The sequence below is a fragment of the Mytilus edulis genome, chromosome 6 (assembly GCF_963676685.1).
Source record: "Mytilus edulis chromosome 6, xbMytEdul2.2, whole genome shotgun sequence".
Classification (NCBI taxonomy): Eukaryota; Metazoa; Mollusca; class Bivalvia; order Mytilida; family Mytilidae; genus Mytilus; species Mytilus edulis.
The window spans coordinates 4,517,808-4,536,801 of NC_092349.1; the positions used below are offsets into that span (position 1 = coordinate 4,517,808).

The 18,994-nt window shown below is 31.6% G+C and overlaps 1 long non-coding RNA gene across 2 annotated transcripts; it reads right to left on the reverse strand.

Moving 5' to 3' along the window:
* Window positions 1-9,754: 9,754 nt before the first annotated feature.
* Window positions 9,755-18,908, reverse strand: LOC139527011 (uncharacterized). Of its 2 annotated transcripts, none has more exons than XR_011665240.1 (4): window positions 18,783-18,908; window positions 12,114-12,249; window positions 10,764-10,830; window positions 9,755-9,897 (listed from the first exon to the last, which is right to left on the reverse strand). It is a non-coding gene; the product is annotated as an uncharacterized lncRNA (long non-coding RNA). The 2 variants fall into 2 exon arrangements; XR_011665239.1 differs by having other exon boundaries at window positions 10,760-10,830.
* Window positions 18,909-18,994: the final 86 nt, after the last annotated feature.

Genomic DNA, 18,994 nt, shown 5'->3' on the forward strand with positions numbered 1-18,994 from the left:
TCCAAAATTTTGAGTGTCAGTGCCAAAGAATAAATTTTGCGGTTCCTAACGAATATTGCCCGGGCCCAAAAAAGCCTACTTTCAACGAAATCTGCAGAATGGGTCTTTTATATTTATTTACTATAGTGTTGGTTGCTACATGTATCTTTCTTTACGTTTAACATGACGGTGCTAGCCTCAAAATTTGATAATAATTAAACTGCAAGCCATCCACTGTAATTCATTATATTTTTACAAGAGACTCATATGAAGTCCAAACAACAACAAAAATCAGAAATACTGTATACAATTCTATAAGCAATCATCATTAAAAAGAAAACCTGTTACGTTTCTACATTGTTACGCTATTAGACTGTTGTAACTCGCAACTCGACTTTCTTAACTCGCAACTCGACTTTCGTAACTTGCATCTCGACTTTTGTAACTCGCAACTCGACTTTCTTAACTCGCAACTCGACTTTCGTAACTCGCAACTCGACTTTCTTAACTCGCAACTCGACTTTCGTAACTCGCAACTCGACTTTCTTAACTCGCAACTCGACTTTCGTAACTCGCAACTCGATATTCGCAACTCGCAACTCTATACTCTACAGAAAGTGAATCTCCGCTTTTAGACGCCTTAAAAAATTTCAAAATCAGTGAAAGCCCATAGAGACATCCAAAAAAAAATTACAAGACTGTATAGAGCTTTGAGCGGGTTTTGCAATGATTCATTGAATGTTGTTTGTTTTTCGTCCAGTGAAAAATAGTTCATGCATTTTCAGGACTAGGTTCAGTAGTAGAGAGACATATTGATATCGTAATTAATACAGTAAAAATCAAACTGTCTTAAGTTATTATTAGATTTTGTTCACATCTTTAAGTGCATACTAGAATAATTATCGTCTCTCTCCCGCAAACACGTACTTATAAATCACAAGGAATGATACCAGAAAATGATTTTTCTAAATTCGTATAATTTTGAATGAACTGAGAAGTGTGTAGGATACCTGGTTAACATCAATCAATTGAATTTTACCTGTGTTTTAATCAGTGTTTTGACACGGTCCCCACATTTAAAGTCTAATTTGTCAACCTCAGTGTAGAGTATATACCTTTTCGTAACACGTCTAATATAAATGAAAACACAATGCAAACAAAATATACTTATTACACCTACATTCCGTGGATCCTTAGAACAAATCAAATATGGGTGCATACATGTAGACATTTTATGTTAAAGGGTTGTTATTTTTTCCATTGAAATGCATATAACAAAAAGTCTCTAAAGATAAAATGATTTGAATACAAATAAACATATTTTCTAATTAGCATGATCCAAACAGGTGTTGTAGGAGGAATCCTGGCCCTATATCTGTATTTTTCGCTTATAACTAGAAACCTAGCCTTGTATATTCAACGGGGGATGTGGTTCTCGATCTAACCGTTTATTTGAAGGAGGAGGGGTGGGGGTTGTGAACCTTAAGAAAATATGATTTTCTTTTCGCTATGTAACTGTCAATCAATCAATCAATGAATAAGTCAGTGAAGAAAACAAAGGAAACAAACCAAGCCCATCGCTTAATGAGTATGAACCGTCAAATTTGACCGTATTCTGCATTACAATCACAACCTACTTTCCAACAAAAATATTTTAACCAACCAATCTATGACAAACTAGTCAATTAAAGTTAAAAACTTTGACCAACCAGTAGACCAACTAACCAGCCATCCAAGTTATAAACATATGAGAAAAGTTGGAAAGTCATCAGTGACCGATCCAGAACTTTTCATAAGGGAGAGGAGGTCCAGTTGCTTCAGTGATTCACTATATATTCAACCAAATTTTTCGAAAGTGGGGAGTGCATTATTTAATATATCAATAAAAATAAACATTGTTATTTTCGTGCAACTTAAGCGCTAATCTTAACCTTTCTTCTTCAGTAATACTTATTAGGTATTAAATAAAGCTGGTTGATAATTTACTAACGCAATCTTAAGAGAAGAAAAGAACGATTATATTTCGTAAATAACTTGACGAAAAATTTGACGATACACTTGCTTTTTCAAATAATCTTAAATATCTAGATATAGGAAGAAGTTGTATGAGTGCCAATTAGACAACTCTCCTTCCAAATAACAATTTATAAAAGTAAACCATTATAGGTCAAGGTATAACCTTCAACAATGAGCCTTGGCTCACGACGAACAACAAGCTATAAAGGGCCCCAAAATTATTCGTGTAAAACAATTCAAACAGGAAAACCAACGGTATAATCTATATAAAAAACGAGAAACGAGAAAAAACGTACAAATCACATAAACAAACGACAACAACTATACATCAGATTCCTGACTTAGGATAGTGCAAACATTTGCAGCGGGATTAAACGTTTTAATGATACCAAACCTCTACCTTTTCCTGAAACAATAGTATAACATCACAACATAGAAAAACACACGATAAAATATGAATTGTAAGGCTTAACTACATGTAATCAGTAACACAAGAGAGACTTTGTGTCTAATGTGTAGCTACATTAATTACAATATCACTTGCCAATAGTAACAAGAAGTTTATCTTATAACAGGTTGAATTAAATAAACGAAATATTGATTTTTGTTGCTAAACTACCGATAAGATATAGATGAGTCATGATTAGGTAAACAAAAACACTCTACATAATACAATCTATCAAAATAAAGATTAGTCATCACAAACGTAAAAGATTACCTTAAGTCTATATCTGGATCATGAAATCTGTAGATGTGGTAAAATTATCTACGTAAAAGCATATTTTATTCAATATTTACGACCAGGTTTTTTGAGAATTCACAAATTATCAAACCGATGAACATTAACCCTTGTCTACAAACAATAAAAACAAGGAACAGGGAAATAATTTATCTTGTTCGTTAATAAGTATATACTTCCTCTCAAAAGAAGTATATTTGAAATACACGATTTCGATGTCGTCATGTAGGACAGGAAAACTACATGTGAATCGGAACCATTAATTTTTCACATGTGAAATAAAATTATATTTTTATTAAAAAATATGTTTTTTTTAAAGGAGAAACTATCTCATATGTTAATTTGGTATTATAAGTTAATGTCAAAATATCGTTTGATTTTAATTCGGGAGGAAATGAAAATAAAAAGAAAGAAGACGACCTATTGAATTTCGGTGGAAACTTTCATTACGACAGAAATCACAGCCAAAAAAAAAAAATTAAAATTGGAAAACAATTTGAAATGAACGCGTTCTAAGAGTTTTTTTTATATATAGATTCTTCTTTATCAGAAACGTCGAAAGCCACAAATTCAATATTCAAAGTAATACTCTCTAATGGTTTTTTGTATTTAGTTCATATGACGAAAGGACTGTATGTGATCTTCAAGTAAACTGGTGTCCTTCATCTTTTATAAATCTTCGAAACCAATGTGGATGCAATTTCACAAGATCAACTTGTGTGGTATCTATATGTTATTAATTAATAATTTCATTGCGGTTATCAAATAACACACAATACAATCATGGCTAAAATAGAACGACAGGATGAAAATGAAAATATACAAATTCTTATGCGCTTTTCTGGATTAATCTTCAACAGGAATCATCTGACAAATATAAATAGAGGTTTTACATCTTACAAATGTTAAAAGATACATAAACTTTGAAAAACAAAACTGTTCAGAATGTCAATGTCTGTATACTTGTAACAACATTATAACATGTATAAGACAAATTCTAATATAACATTTTTTTTCAATTTTGACAATTAACTTTAAAACTATAAAAACTCGAAAAACATAAAAAAAAATAAATGTAATAAACAGCAAATAAAGACATTATGGTAATAAGCTATGCAAGTTATAGATATATATTTATTTAAATGAGACAATGAATTGACGCCTCATTGAGATTACCATCAGCCCATCGGTTAGTGCTTTTACACCGACATGATTCAATTGTCTCTGGTAAATAAAAATCTTTTTTGGAAAAAAGCATGTTTCTTGAGGTCACGAAAAATTCCATTATCTGTGTAACTGGTACAAAAACATTCATATCTTCAAGATTAAAGAATAGGTATATAACACTATAATGTTGGCACAAAGGCACATGATGTCGTTGAAATACGTCGATGTACGCATGTTATGTTAAACAGTAACGGGTACCAGCTATTTCGTAGTTTTTAACGATATAAAAATATGTACGACATCCATAAATTCTTGAAATCTTTTTATCAAAACGCATTTTCTTTACGATAAGCACTTGGAGCTTTGAAACAGCTTTTAGAAACTTTTTTCTCATGCAGAAATTAAAAACAATCCCGAAAAGTCCCGTTCTATTTCTGTTTCACGTAAATCAAAAATGCCTAAAAAAGAACGATAGACCCATGGTTCTTCTTTAACAATTGTCATATTGTTTTTAAAACTTCACAAGACGTTAAGTGATATAAATGTTTTATTCAACCTCATTCAATAAATTAAAAGGCCATGCGTGAAAAAACTACCGTCATTTTTTGTTCCAATTCTAATGAACAAGATTGTAATAAACAATCTCTGCAATACTGTTGATCACTTGCAAACTTTATCAAACAAATTTGGATTGATTTCTAAAATTCTAAAAAAAAAAAGACCCTTGTTTAAATATTTTTAACAACAGAGTAAGTTATTTAGATAGCATCATATCATCTTTTTAAAGTTTGATGACTTTATTAAAAGCGTCTATCCTATCGAACATGAGATAAAGTATAACACAGATACAGTAGCAGATATTTCTGTCTCATCTCTTGACTTACATCTAGAAAATGACAATACATGTTTGACAAAGTAGACGGTTTCAGCGTCCACAGTGTGAACTTTCCATTGGTACGAATAAGGTGTATATCGATTGTATTTAGTCAATATCGTTTATATCATAACTTTTCAGTACATTGTGTCTCCATCTTCTTCGGTTCCAAATATAATCTGATTGAGATGACATAAGTGCTTTCTTCTTTACTGTCTGTCTTTTTTATTTGTGTTAGATTTCGGTAATCTTTTTGATTAACATTTGTTTCTTTTACTCGTCTTTAAAACTGAATCGTGCTTAACAAACATGATTCTGCAGCTTTGAAGTTCTCGCCACAATTGTCAACAGGAATGAAGGTAGGATTTTTCAAGAATAATTTTTACTTCATAATACATGATCCTTTTCTAACATGCATAAGAGACATATGCACGATAAAAGAGACTAGAATAATTTATTAGCATTGTATATTATTTAAGAAAATGTAGTATAATTGTTAATGTTTTAATCGTGTTGTAGTCGTATTCACAGAATATAATCAAAAGAATCACATATGTTACAATGTAATACATTTTGTATATTTATATATTTACAGACATAGAACTGATGTGTAATTATGTAAAATGATGATATATATCGTATATATGTATACACAACTTTTAAAAAAAATTATTATATAATGTACAGAAAACTCATCATATGTACCAGGATTGCAATTTAGTACGCCATACACGCTATTAGTCAAAAGACTAATCTGAGACGCTCAATTCGACAAGGTAAAAAAAGGGAAACACACACTACGAAGATGAAGAGCATTGAGGACCTAAAATTCCTAAATGTTATACTAAACACAGCTAATGTACTGGCCGGACTAACGAGTTTAACCAAGATAACTGGGTTTAAGTAAAGATAAAACAAACAGAAGCTGACTTTTATTTCACTACCAATCCAAATGGTGAAAAACTGAAGCATAAATATAAATACAATTTTACAATGTGTTCAATGATAATTAAAGTCTAACAAAATACGTATAAACAGTTCGTAAATATAAAGCTGTTAATGTTCTTTATAATAATAAATATATGCATATTCTTACACACGTCGGGTTCTGTCTGAATTAAATTGTGAAATCGCAGATACGAACAGTTTGAACGGTTAAATGTTCATAGTTTCTTAATAACATAGGAAAATATATTAAAACAGTTCATCCCTGATGTAAAGACATAATTTGTAATGTTTTAAATGTAACTCACTCTGTGGTTAACCACGAATTGTTCCTTTGGACAACGTGTCCACTGAAAGTTCCTTGCAATTGTTCACACTACCTGTCGTGCAGTTGTCGTCACTCAGAAGAGATGGGAAAGTAACACGGATTCCTACACTGTCCTATATAAAACTCTTAAAACTGGAGCACATAAAGCGATGTACGCAATGAAACATTAACAACTAAAAATGATGATCACATGAAGAACTAATGATGAATGAATTCCAGAACAGCTAAGGTGGTCTATTCCTGTTGAAGAAAAGTTTTGTTAACAGATAATGTATAATCAAGACAATATCAATGGTAATTCATGTCAACTATTGGGCTTATGATAACTTTGAGGAGAAAACTCCACCAGTGGTAGCATCAACTAAGTGGTTGTGAATAAATAAATATATATTAATAACTGACTGATAACTTATGTGCAATGTTTGTAGGACAAACAACCGGCATTCCTATGTGAACCGACTGTGTCCCTCTTCTTGCCAAATTGTTTTTTGTATCCCTTTGAAGCAGATTTTAGACAGAATTAACCCCATGATATATAAATAAGGTCAACCGGATCTTATCCCATCGGTTGTAAAACTATTGCCAATGAAGGCATCCGTTTGTTTTGGCGGATGGTTAAATCCGGATCAACGTCAGGCTAGAATGGAAACAATAATTACGATGCCTATTGTAAACAGAGTGAGGGAAAACCGAGCTCTCTGAATGTTTATGTTTCGTGTGTTTTATGTGACTGTGATACGTTTGACATTTAACAAAATCCATACCGCATAGAAAGCTATTAAAGTACCTACCATGACCTTTGTAAAACAACCAAACGGGAAAACGAACGCCCTTTTAATGAAGAGTAACTAAAAAATAAACGAAAAGAACTTAGTGTACACAGCAATGAACGACAGCTTTGAACAATAGGCTTTTGACTTGGGATAAGCGCGTGCAGACAGGGCCAGGATTAAACATATTTTCTGTGACAGTGTTAAAACAACACAAAATAGAACAGGTCAGTCCGTCTCATACCTTGACGTAAATCTAAAAATAGACGTGGATTGTCTATTGAAACACAACTATGCTACAAACAACATGATTTCAGCTTATATATAGTGCATTTCTGTTTTAAATGTACCACATTCATGCAGGTCATATACACGGAATTCATATATCCCTGAATATAACCGAGCTTTCATTTTCTATAATGATTTCCCTGAAAGAATATTACTGCGAACACCTTATTACGCAAAGCGTTCCAAGTTGTAACGCTGGGGTAATCCCGTTGCTAACTTTATAGACACAATCACGAATTTATTTAACTTGAATGGATTATCTGTTGCATAGATGACTACAGATATGTAACAATCATTATAACCACGATCCCATCCTCTTTCCCTCGAAAATGTCATTTCACCGACTTGTTATTTACCCTGCTTAAGCATCACATACACTTGCGATCTTCCATGTGTAGGATAAGTTTTATTGTGCTTCTATGTTCATAATGAAGTGTATTTGTTTGTCTTTGTTTTATTCGTTTCGTTGTGGAGACATTGAATGGCCCGTCATGATCCTCTGCCTCTTTTTGCAACTTATTTTTCAAAGAATATTTGATTTTTTTTAGATATATATTACAAAACTACAGATATGATTTGGTTTTTGAAGTTAGCGATTTTTGCACATGTTCTAGTGGATTGGCAGAAACCTAATGTAGATGGTAAGTATTCAGAGTGCATATTGGATCTGCCATCAGTCTTTTACCCATAATTTGTTGTACAATCAGCATTATGATAGATGGGGTGTATAAATTATAATCCATAGAATTTTTAATAATTTGCCAAAATGTGTTTATATTATGCTTTTTATGCAATGTTCAAAATTGACAAATTCTGTATCTATTATGCATGGAAAACCCAATTTTCTGCAAAAAAGCGTTGCCTACACCATAGAAGTTTGAGATAACATATAAGAAGATGGCTTTAATCGTATGCTTTCAGTTGAAAAAAAGAAACAATGGGGTCACCGGACCTGTTTTCTTGATACTTTAGATAATAATTAAATTCCAAAAAAATTCTATTGTAAAAGTACCGTAATCTAATTTATCTGCCCTTGCATTTGAGGTGCCTCCCCTTATGTGGCAAAGTTGAAAAAAAATTAAAATAAATAATGATAAAACATGTCATTTTCTATATGGAAGTGGAAGTTATTACACATGAATTACCTACTACTCTAAAAATTTGCACATTCTATTAAAGACCTATTTCTGGTTTTTACAAATCCAAGATCGAGGAAGACACCTTATCTACCTTAAACGCAGTAATTGAATAGATAAAATGAATATATCATTTTTCATTTCACTTTTTATTATTTGTTAAAATTTGCACTCTTCATTTATCCATTGTTATTTACAATTTTTAACAGATCATTTTATTTTTTACTTATACTGTTCATGGTATTTCATACACAGGGAAAAGTGCCACGCATGTTTTACACATGTTTTACATATGTAAAACATATGTTTGGTAACGCATGGGAAACGTCTTTTTCCTACCACGCATGTAAAACGCATGTTTTAAACATGCGTTATTCATGTGTTTTACGCATGAAAAATACATGTTATGTAAAACGCATCTTTTAAACATGCGTTATTCATGCGTTTTACGCATGAAAAATACATGTTATGTAAAACGCATGTTTAAAACATGCGTTATTCGTGCGTTTTACACATAAAAAATATATGTGATGTAAAACGCATGTTTCAAAATCATGCATTAAACATGTGTTGTAAGAAACATGTGTATAATATGCGTTTTAAATGATGCGTATAGCATGTGTGTAACAAACATGCGTATAATGCATATTTCACACAAATTATAAGATATTATTCTAAATCATCCATAAAACCTTTGTCAAGTTTACTAGTTCACATTCCATATGTTCCACACAACCAAGACGACTTATGTTTACTTTTGAAGGCTGTTCCCTGGACATATAATTGCTTTAATCAGTTTAATTTGGACTCTGTTGGACAGTTGTCGAATTGGCAATCATACAACATCTCTTCATGTTATTTTGACCACAAATCTCCTTTCGACATGTTTGACAAGCAACATCAGAATCATATATTGCAGATCAGACTTCACTTTTCATCAGTCTTTAAAATTTTCCTGTTTGAATACACCAATAAACAAAAGAAATATCTGTAACATGATTTTCATGTTTCTAAAACCTTGATCAGGTACATTTGACACTAAGATGATTGAAAAGACCATGATATGAAATATTTCATGGAATATAAACCGACAATCTTTTGTCTCTGTAGTTTCATTGGCAGTAATACCACAACTCTTTTAAAAAGAGGTCAAAATTGTCTTAAATGGATTTTATGGAATGTTGTACATGTATTTGACAATTTTTGTTAAAATGTGACTTATGGTTAAACTTTGACAAACACATTTGTTGACGTATGCATGTAATATGAAAAGGAAAACCCCAAAAATGTATAAGATGTTTCCTCTAGCATCAATTTAAATACAATTTTGAAGTTGTGTCCCTTTGCCAGTTTGATAATAACCAATGTCTTGAGAAATCTGAGATTGTATTATTTTTTTAAACATGTTAAATGAAAAATTCAATAAATCCACTTTAAAGAATTTCATTCATATTTTTTTTCTCTGTTGTCTAGTTGTTGCAGAATATAAATTTTTCAAAAAACTTCCAAAAATTTGATTTCACTCTACTTTTATTTTATACAGCAATCTCAAAACGTTACACAACTTTTTATGTTTTTTTTTGTTGTTGACATAATAACAATATCAATAGAATGTTCTATCTTCTTAATGTCACTCTTCTTGAAGTTTTCTTCATCTGAAAAAAAAAATTACATTCATACATTTAAAAACTTAATTTGATTTATTCCCATATACTGTAAGTTGTTAGTTTTAAAAATAATGACATATCCTCAGTGACTTTTAAACATGTATGCTTTTCTGTCTCATTTTGGTCTCTTGTGGAGAGTTGTCTCATTGGCAATAATACCACATCTACTTTTTTATATTTGTCTCGTTTTGATATAACAACATATTTGAATAAAACTGGAAAGTATTTTATAAATATAAATATTGATTTTGCTATCAGTAAATTAAAACCAAATTAAACATTATTGTTATACACATATGTATGTTGACCAGTTTTACAATCTGTTGATACCTATATTTTGGCATTGTACAAGATCATGTCCTTATCCTATGATTAATGGCAGTCTATTCTCTAGACTCTAAATCAATTAGATGTCTACTGATTGATATTAAAGTCTTAGACACATGATTTTTGGTTTTACATTTGGCATGAGTTTTGCTAATTTTTAAATTCTTCTTCAATGGTCTCTGGTGGAGAGTAATGACTCATTGGCAATCATACCACATCTTCTTATTGTTATATTAAACTTTAATATATGTAGCTAAAAATTGGAAGCAATTAATATTTGTAATAAAAACAATCTTGCAATACAAAATGTAACCACAACTGATCTTTTTACTTACAAAATCGAGCAGTTTTTAAAGTGTTATAACCATAAGAATTAAGTTGAAACTTTTCATTCATTTATTTATAGGTAACCCATGAAACTTTAACAACTGCAATGTGTTTGGAAGAGCAAGGATTAAAACATTTATTTTTTTTAAATCTCTCTCCAAATATTACATAAATATAAATATATTTATACACATACCTACTTTTTTTGCCTACAGAAGTTCTTTCTATGAAAATATCCTTTGGTTTTGCTTGGCTTTCCAGAAACTCCTGTAACATAAATGAAATAAAATTAAGTTTTGAATTAATTCTTTATTAGATGTCATTTTGTACTAATTATGAACATGGTAAAGGTACAAATAGTTTCAATTCACTCTCAATGACAGTGTTTTTCCATACAGGGTTACAGCTAATTTCCTACTGCATGTAGAGCAAAATTTTGGTTAGGTTGCTTGCTTTGTTTGTATATTGTACAATCATATTAGGATAACACCCAATTGAATTCAAATATAATATATACAGGTTTAACTATGCCTATATATATAGTTGTTTAAAGATGTCAATCTTATTCACAAAGCTTGTATAAACAGTTATACAAACAAAGCAAGCAAGCCAACCAAAGTTTTACTTTGCAAGCATAAGGAAATCAGCTGTAAAACATGCCGGATCATCATGTTCCATCCTTTTAGACATCTCTTAATAAAACACTAGATTCACTATAAATATTTGGTTTATCAAAATGTCAGATTTGTCCATTCACTATAAATATTTGGTTTATCAAAATGTCAGATTTGTCTATTTTCATAATTATTTTTTTTTTATCTCTATGGGACACATATGATGCCCCCTCTTGCATAGGTATAATGTTATAATAAGGGAAACAAGTCCAGAACAGTAAAAGTGACCTACCCAAATTTGTACTTGATCTGCATTTAGTTGATATTATCAGGGTGTGTAAGTTTCATAATATTTGGTTAAACAATTTTACCCCATGTCAGATTTGCTCTAAATGCTTTGTTTTCAGAGATATACATTTTTTGTAAGCCAAAATCTTTATTTTACCCCAATGTTCAATTTTCCATACAAGGGGGTTAAATTGCCATAGCTGTATTTTGACCTGATGGTCAATTTTCCATTAGGTTCAAAAAACCATATAGGGGCCATCTTGCAATTGTATGTGTTTCTTTTTTTTCGCTGTGTATTTACTAATGTTGATTCATTGATATTTGTAACAGCAGTGAATCCCAAACTCTGTCTCACCAACAAGTCTCAGACAAAAAGCAATTCAGACAGAAAGAACTTTCAAGATGTTTTAGTTGAATGTATAGTAGAAAAGTTCAAATTTCAGTTTGGCAAAGACTGTAACAGCAAAGTTACCTTAATATATAGTAATAAAGTTTCAGCATAAATAATGTATTGAAAGCAAGTTGTCTTACAAAGTACATATATATATTCAATACAGTAAGTCTGACAAAGAGCAAAAAACAATGGAAGGCCACGAATTGTTTTCAACTCAGCAAAAAAATCTTGCACCATACAAAAAATATACTTACCATTGCTGAATTGTACTTGAAACATTTACTAGGCGTCTTCCCTTGCCATTTTCTTCACCATTTGTGGAATTTTTTAAACATCCATGTACATTGTACCTTCCTGACATACTAGGGGAGGTCAAATTTGATAACTAGCCTATAGGATAAAAAGAAATCCATTTCATAAAAATTTTACAGAAACTATTTTCATATTACTTTACAATTGCAGACACATGTGTTCATGTGAAAACCAAAATGAAGATGATAGATATAAGAAGATGTGGTATGAGTGCCAATGAAACAACTCTTCATCCAAGTCACAATTTATAAAACATGTAAAAGTAAAACCATTAAAGGTCAAAGTACAGTCTTCAACATAGAGCTTTGGCTCACAATGCACAGCAAGCTATAAAGGGCCCAAAAAATTACCCTTAGAGTAAAACCATCCAATGAGAATTGCTGCAAGCATTTTTGAGTTATTGTCCAAAACTGGAAAATCCCCTTTATTTAATGAATAAAACCCCATGCCATAACTCTGAAATGTAAAATCTAAAATTTTAAAATTCTAAAGGGAGCTTCCATCAAAGCTATAAACAATTCACAAAAGTTTCACGAGAACAGCTGCTGAAAGTATTTTTGAGTTACATGTATTGTCCGAAAACTGGAAAAATTCCCCATCTTTTTATGAATAAAATCCGGTAACTCAAAAAACCCAATATCTAAAATTATAAAAATTGTAAGGGATCTCATGTCAAAAGATATAAACAATTCACCAAAATTTCTTGCAAGAAAAAGAAAACATTCTGGAGATATTGACTGAAAACTGGAAAGTCACCCTTTTTTTATGAATACAAAACCTGGTAACTCAGAAATTTAAAATTTATAAAAAATTGAAAGGGAGTTCATGTCAATAGATATAAAAAAATACACCAAAATTTATTGCAAGTAGGAGAAAACATTCTTGAGTTATTGACTAAAAACTGGAAAATCACCTTTTTTTTATGAACAACCCTGTTACTCAGAAACTTAAAATCTAAACCTTATAAAAAATGAAAGGCAGCTCATGTCAATAGATATAAACAATTCACCGAAGTTTTATGTAAAATGGTTAAAGCATTTATGAGTTAATGTCCAACATGTTGACCATGGACAGACAGACAACGATATACCATAATACATATGTACTCACATAAATGGGCATATAAAAAGAAGAAACAAGAAAAACTTATGAACTTAGTTACTACATCAACAAACGAAAACTACTAAACATCAGATTCCTGACTAAGGACAGGTGACACACAATTGCAGGGGGTTTAAACTTTTAAATGGTACCAAACCTTCACCCTTATCTGAAACAATAGTGTAACATCACAACATAGAAAGACACACTATAAAATATTAATTGAAATGGCTGATTCGTGTTCATCCTCAACCTTTATATATGTTATGTGTTATCATCAAATACAACTTACTTTTCAATATTTTTAAGAATGAACACCAATGCGGCCACTTTCATTCAAGACAAAAAAACGTCTAAAATGTAACTAAAATTCTAAAATTGTGAAGATTTCAGTACTTTAGCATGACTTAATGATGCTAGTACCCGATATATGTGCGTTGTATTGTTGAAAACAGCCCACATTTATGTAGCAGTAGCATTCTACTTTCCGATGAATAACTAGAAGTTTACATTTAAACAATTTTGTAAAACTGCTATATTTTGGGGGCAAAAAAGGGGTCTTACTGGACCTAATCCTTTGCATGAGGCAATTGCAAATTAAAGTTAACACAAAGAAAAAAAAATTGAATCATCATCCAATGTAATACTGAAAGATGGACCAACAGTCCCTTAAATTTTTAATGCCTACGTAAGGCAGTCTGCATAATGTCTCAGTGGCAAATATTTCAGATATCAGTATAAACAATTCATGTCAATCAAATAATAAAACTAAGAAGTGTATTATATATTATACTGAACTCACTATATTGGTTGAGGGAATATGCTATATATTTTGAACAGTTGTATTAATATTCTATATACATTTTTGTATTAAAACAAACCATAGTATAATGATAACCAGAGGCTCCGCAGGGCGCAGCTTTATAAGACCGCAGAGGTTGAACCCTGAACGGTTGGGGCAAGTATGGACACAACATTCAAGCTGGATTCATCTCTAAATTTGGATTGTGATTAAATAGTTGACACAGCATAGGTTTCTGACACAGAATAAATGTGGTCTAATGAACTTAAATTTTTTTTTTGGCCTTTGAGCAATTCACTATGCTGTTGAATATTAATCCTCTCAAAAAAATGTTTGAAGAAATTTTCTTTTTATTTATGAAATCTGAAATGAGAAAAATTGACCCCCCCCCAATTTTTTTTCACATCCCCCTTTCCCTTATTCCAAAACTGATCTCAATTAAAATTTCTAATGGAGTTTGCAACAATAACTACTCATTTAAATACATCATAAAATAGAAAAATGTAAAAAAAGTGCTTGTTATCACTGAATGGTAAAGATTGTTTTAATTTATTAGTTGGTAGTAAAAGTGAATATACATTGTATATTGTATAAAACAATGATTTAAGTTGATTCAACTACTATTCTGGACAAAGAAAGATAACTCCAATTGAAAATTTCTTGCTATTGCGCAATATTGTGTAATTACATATTTCTTGCTATTGCGCAATACTGTGCAATTGAAAATACTGGCTATTGCACAATACTGTGCAATTGAAGATTTCTTGCTATTGCGCAATACTGTGCAATTGAAAATTTCTTGCTATTGCACAATACTGTGCATTTGAAAGTTTCTTGCTATTGCTGAATACTGTGCAATTGAAAATTTCTTGCTATTGCACAATACATAATATAATAATTTTGGATCCTGATATGGACCAACTTGAAAACTGTGCCTATAATCAAAAATCTAAGTACATGTTTAGAATCAGCATATCAAAGAAGCCAAATAATTTAATTTTTGTAAACAAAAAAAACTTAGTTTAATTTTGGACCCTTTGGACTTTAATGTAGACCAATTTGAAAACGGGACCAAAAATTTAGAATCTACATACAAAGTTAGATTTGGCATATCAAAGATCCCCATTTATTCAATTTTTGATGAAATCAAACAAAGTTTAATTTTGGACCCCGAATTGGACCAACTTGAAAACTGGGCCAATAATCAAAAATCTAAGTACATTTTTAGATTCAGCATATCAATGAACCCCAAGGATTCCATTTTTGTTAAAATAGAACTAAGTTTAATTTTGGACCCTTTGGACTTTAATGTAGACCAATTTGAAAACGGGACCAAAAATTAAGAATCTACATACACAGTTAGATTTGGCATATCAAAGATCCCCATTTATTCAATTTTTGATGAAATCAAACAAAGTTTAATTTTGGACCCCGAATTGGACCAACTTGAAAACTGGGCCAATAATCAAAAATCTAAGTACATTTTTAGATTCAGCATATCAATGAACCCCAAGGATTCAATTTTTGTTAAAATAGAACTAAGTTTAATTTTGAACCCTTTGGACTTTAATGTAGACCAATTTGAAAACGGGACCAAAAAATAAGAATCTACATACACAGTTAGATTTGGCATATCAAAGATCCCCATTTATTCAATTTTTGATGAAATCAAACAAAGTTTAATTTTGGACCCCGATTTGGACCAACTTGAAAACTGGGCCAATAATCAAAAATCTAAGTACATTTTTAGATTCAGCATATCAATGAACCCCAAGGATTCAATTTTTGTTCAAATAGAGCTAAGTTTAATTTTGGACCCTTTGGACCTTAATGTAGACCAATTTGAAAACGGGACCAAAAATTAAGAATCTACATACACAGTTAGATTCGGCATATCAAAGAACCCCAATTATTCAATTTTTGATGAAATCAAACAAAGTTTAATTTGGGACCCTTTGGGCCCCTTATTCCTAAACTGTTGGGACCAAAACTCCAAAAATCAATCCCAACCTTTCTTTTATGGTCATAAACCTTGTGTTTAAATTTCATAGATTTCTATTTACTTATACTAAAGTTATGGTGCAAAAACCAAGAAAAATGCTTATTTGGGCCCCTTTTTGGCCCCTAATTCCTAAACTGCTAGGATCTCAACTCCCAAAATCAATCCCAACCTTCCTGTTGTGTTCATAAACCTTGTGTTTAAATTTCATTGATTTCTATTAACTTATACTAAAGTTATTGTGCGAAAACTAAGAATAATGCTTATTTGGGCCCTTTTTTGGCCCCTAATTCCTAGACTGTTGGAACCAAAACTCCCAAAATCAATCCCAACCTTTCTTTTGTGGTCATAAACCTTGTGTCAAAATTTCATAGATTTCTATTTACTTAAACTAAAGTTATAGTGCGAAAACCAAGAAAATGCTTATTTGGGCCCTTTTTGGCCCCTAATTCCTAAAATGTTGGGACCAAAACTCCCAAAATCAATCCCAACCTTCCTTTTGTGGTCATAAACCTTGTGTTAAAATTTCATAGATTTCCATTCACTTTTACTAAAGTTAGAGTGCAAAACTAAAAGTATTCGGATGACAATGACGACGCAGACGACGACGCCAACGTGATACCAATATATGACCAAAAATTTTTGCGGTCGTTTAAAAAGTGATTGTATCAAGTGCTACAATATTATATATTATTGCAGTGAGGTTAAAATCCCTGTCATTTATTCATCATCCACACAGTTACTAATCGGAGAAATTTTTTTTCTATCATACCGGTATACATGTTCATGTTATGATATTTTTCTAAGACCATCCACCAGAACTTGCAGTCGCCCTATAAAAATAGGAGATGTGATATGATTGCCAATGACACAGAAATTAACAACCATAGCCACCATACAGCATTCAACTATGAGCATTGTCCACTCTGGACCAACTATATTTCTTATAGTTTATATGAACTATTCTTATCTATTATTGAGTATTTTTAAAAAGAGTTTTCCTACACAACTTCCTATCGTGATGCTTCTTAAAATTTGATGGGTAATCTTTAGATACGATTTTATGTAATGGGACAATAAATCCTTTAGCCCATATTTCAGGAAATTTTCCTGTTGTTAATACATTCATTGACATTGTTAAACATGTTAAATATCTTTACAAAACATTTAAGCAGATATGATTGTCTGAGCTTGAGCATCTCATTTATTATGGAGTCAAAGCTGCTTAATTTATTGTTTATTAGTGGTTCACAGGGGCTTGTTTAGTAGGCCAGACGAGCTTTTACTACCAATAGCGATTTAATAAAAAAATGACAAAATGTCATTGAGTTTCTTGAATTCCAAATTTTTAAAAGTTTAAAGAAGAAATTTTTAACTGCACAATAGATTTGTAAGATCTTGACATTTGCTTAGTGTCAGAAACTCATATTACATGTATGTCAAAAATTTGATCAGAATCCAAATTCAGAGCTGTATCAAACTTGAATGTTGTGTCAATACTCATGATACTAGCCCCAACTATTCATGGTTCACCCTCAGCGGGTCGTAGAAAGCTGCTCCCTGCAGAGCACCTGGTTCTGTATTTTATAATCCAATTCTCTGAAAATTTTAATTTGATATGACATTCTTAAATAAGATTCCTTAAAGCCCATGATTTATGAATGTGTTCTTACCAGTCACCCCAGATTGAGAAACCAGACCAGGATATTCATTTTATGCCAGGTCACTTGTTTTCACAGTCCTCTAGTCTGGTGTTATGTATTGTTACTAACTTACTACAAATGTATTACTTATACAGTTATAGTTCCGTAACTCTTTCTCCCAATACCGCCACCTGCCATGTTATTATTCTTGTCAGGACTTTGATCTTGCCAGACTTCCAAACCCTATTGGACTCTTTGTCCCTAGCTAGGAACTATAAGTATGATGTCACTCATTGGGTTCAGGAAAGTATACTAATAGGATTTGAATTGAGAGGACGCTCATCATATGGCTCCCACTTTAGGGACTGTTACAATAACATTAACAAGTAGACTAGCGGCAGCCCCACTGTATATTTAAGGTATTGTATATAACTTATATTCAACCATATATATATCTTTTTTAAATAAACATCTTATTGTTTACGTGCTTTGATAGTTTATCTCAGAAGACAACAGGAATATTACGAAGCCAGTGTTAACTTCACTCCGGTTTCACTCACTACCAAAAAATGTATAGTTATTAAAGAGACATATACATTTCAATGGTTATAAACAGGTAAAAGAGGGACGAAAGATACCAGAGGGACAGTCAAACTCATAAATCGAAAATAAACTGACAACGCCATGGCTAAAAATGAAAAGGACAAACAATAGTTCCCACGACACAACATAGGAAACTAAAGAATAAACAACACGAACCCCACCAACAACAAGGGGTGATCTCGGGTGCACCGGAAGTGTAAGCATAAATGGTCATCTGGTTCTACTTTACGGTCTTAACTTAAGTTCGTGCATGTCTTTATAATTTACTCAAACTGGATACATCAAATAAGATTGATTTGAGTGAAGCTCTACTGTGATATTCAAGTTTGGTATATGTTTACCCCGTTATTGATAGGATTTCAAACTCCTGAGTCCTGTGGATAAATAAATCAGTTTTGGAAATGGCATTTAAAAATCCTTCGTGAAATGTTAATCGAATAAAATATTTAAGTTGAATTCTTACCCATCTTGTCTTTAGTGTCCTAGATTGAAGATATCCTACATTGTCCTAGCTGCATCTCATATCTTCCATAAAATTTGCGTTTTGCTTCACGAATCATGATGTTAATATCAGTGTCGTCTATCTGAACGCTCGTTTCCGGGTGAACCGTACGGGCTATTATTAAACCAAAGGCGAAGCATTAAAAATTCCATTTAAACGGCATTAAATGATTG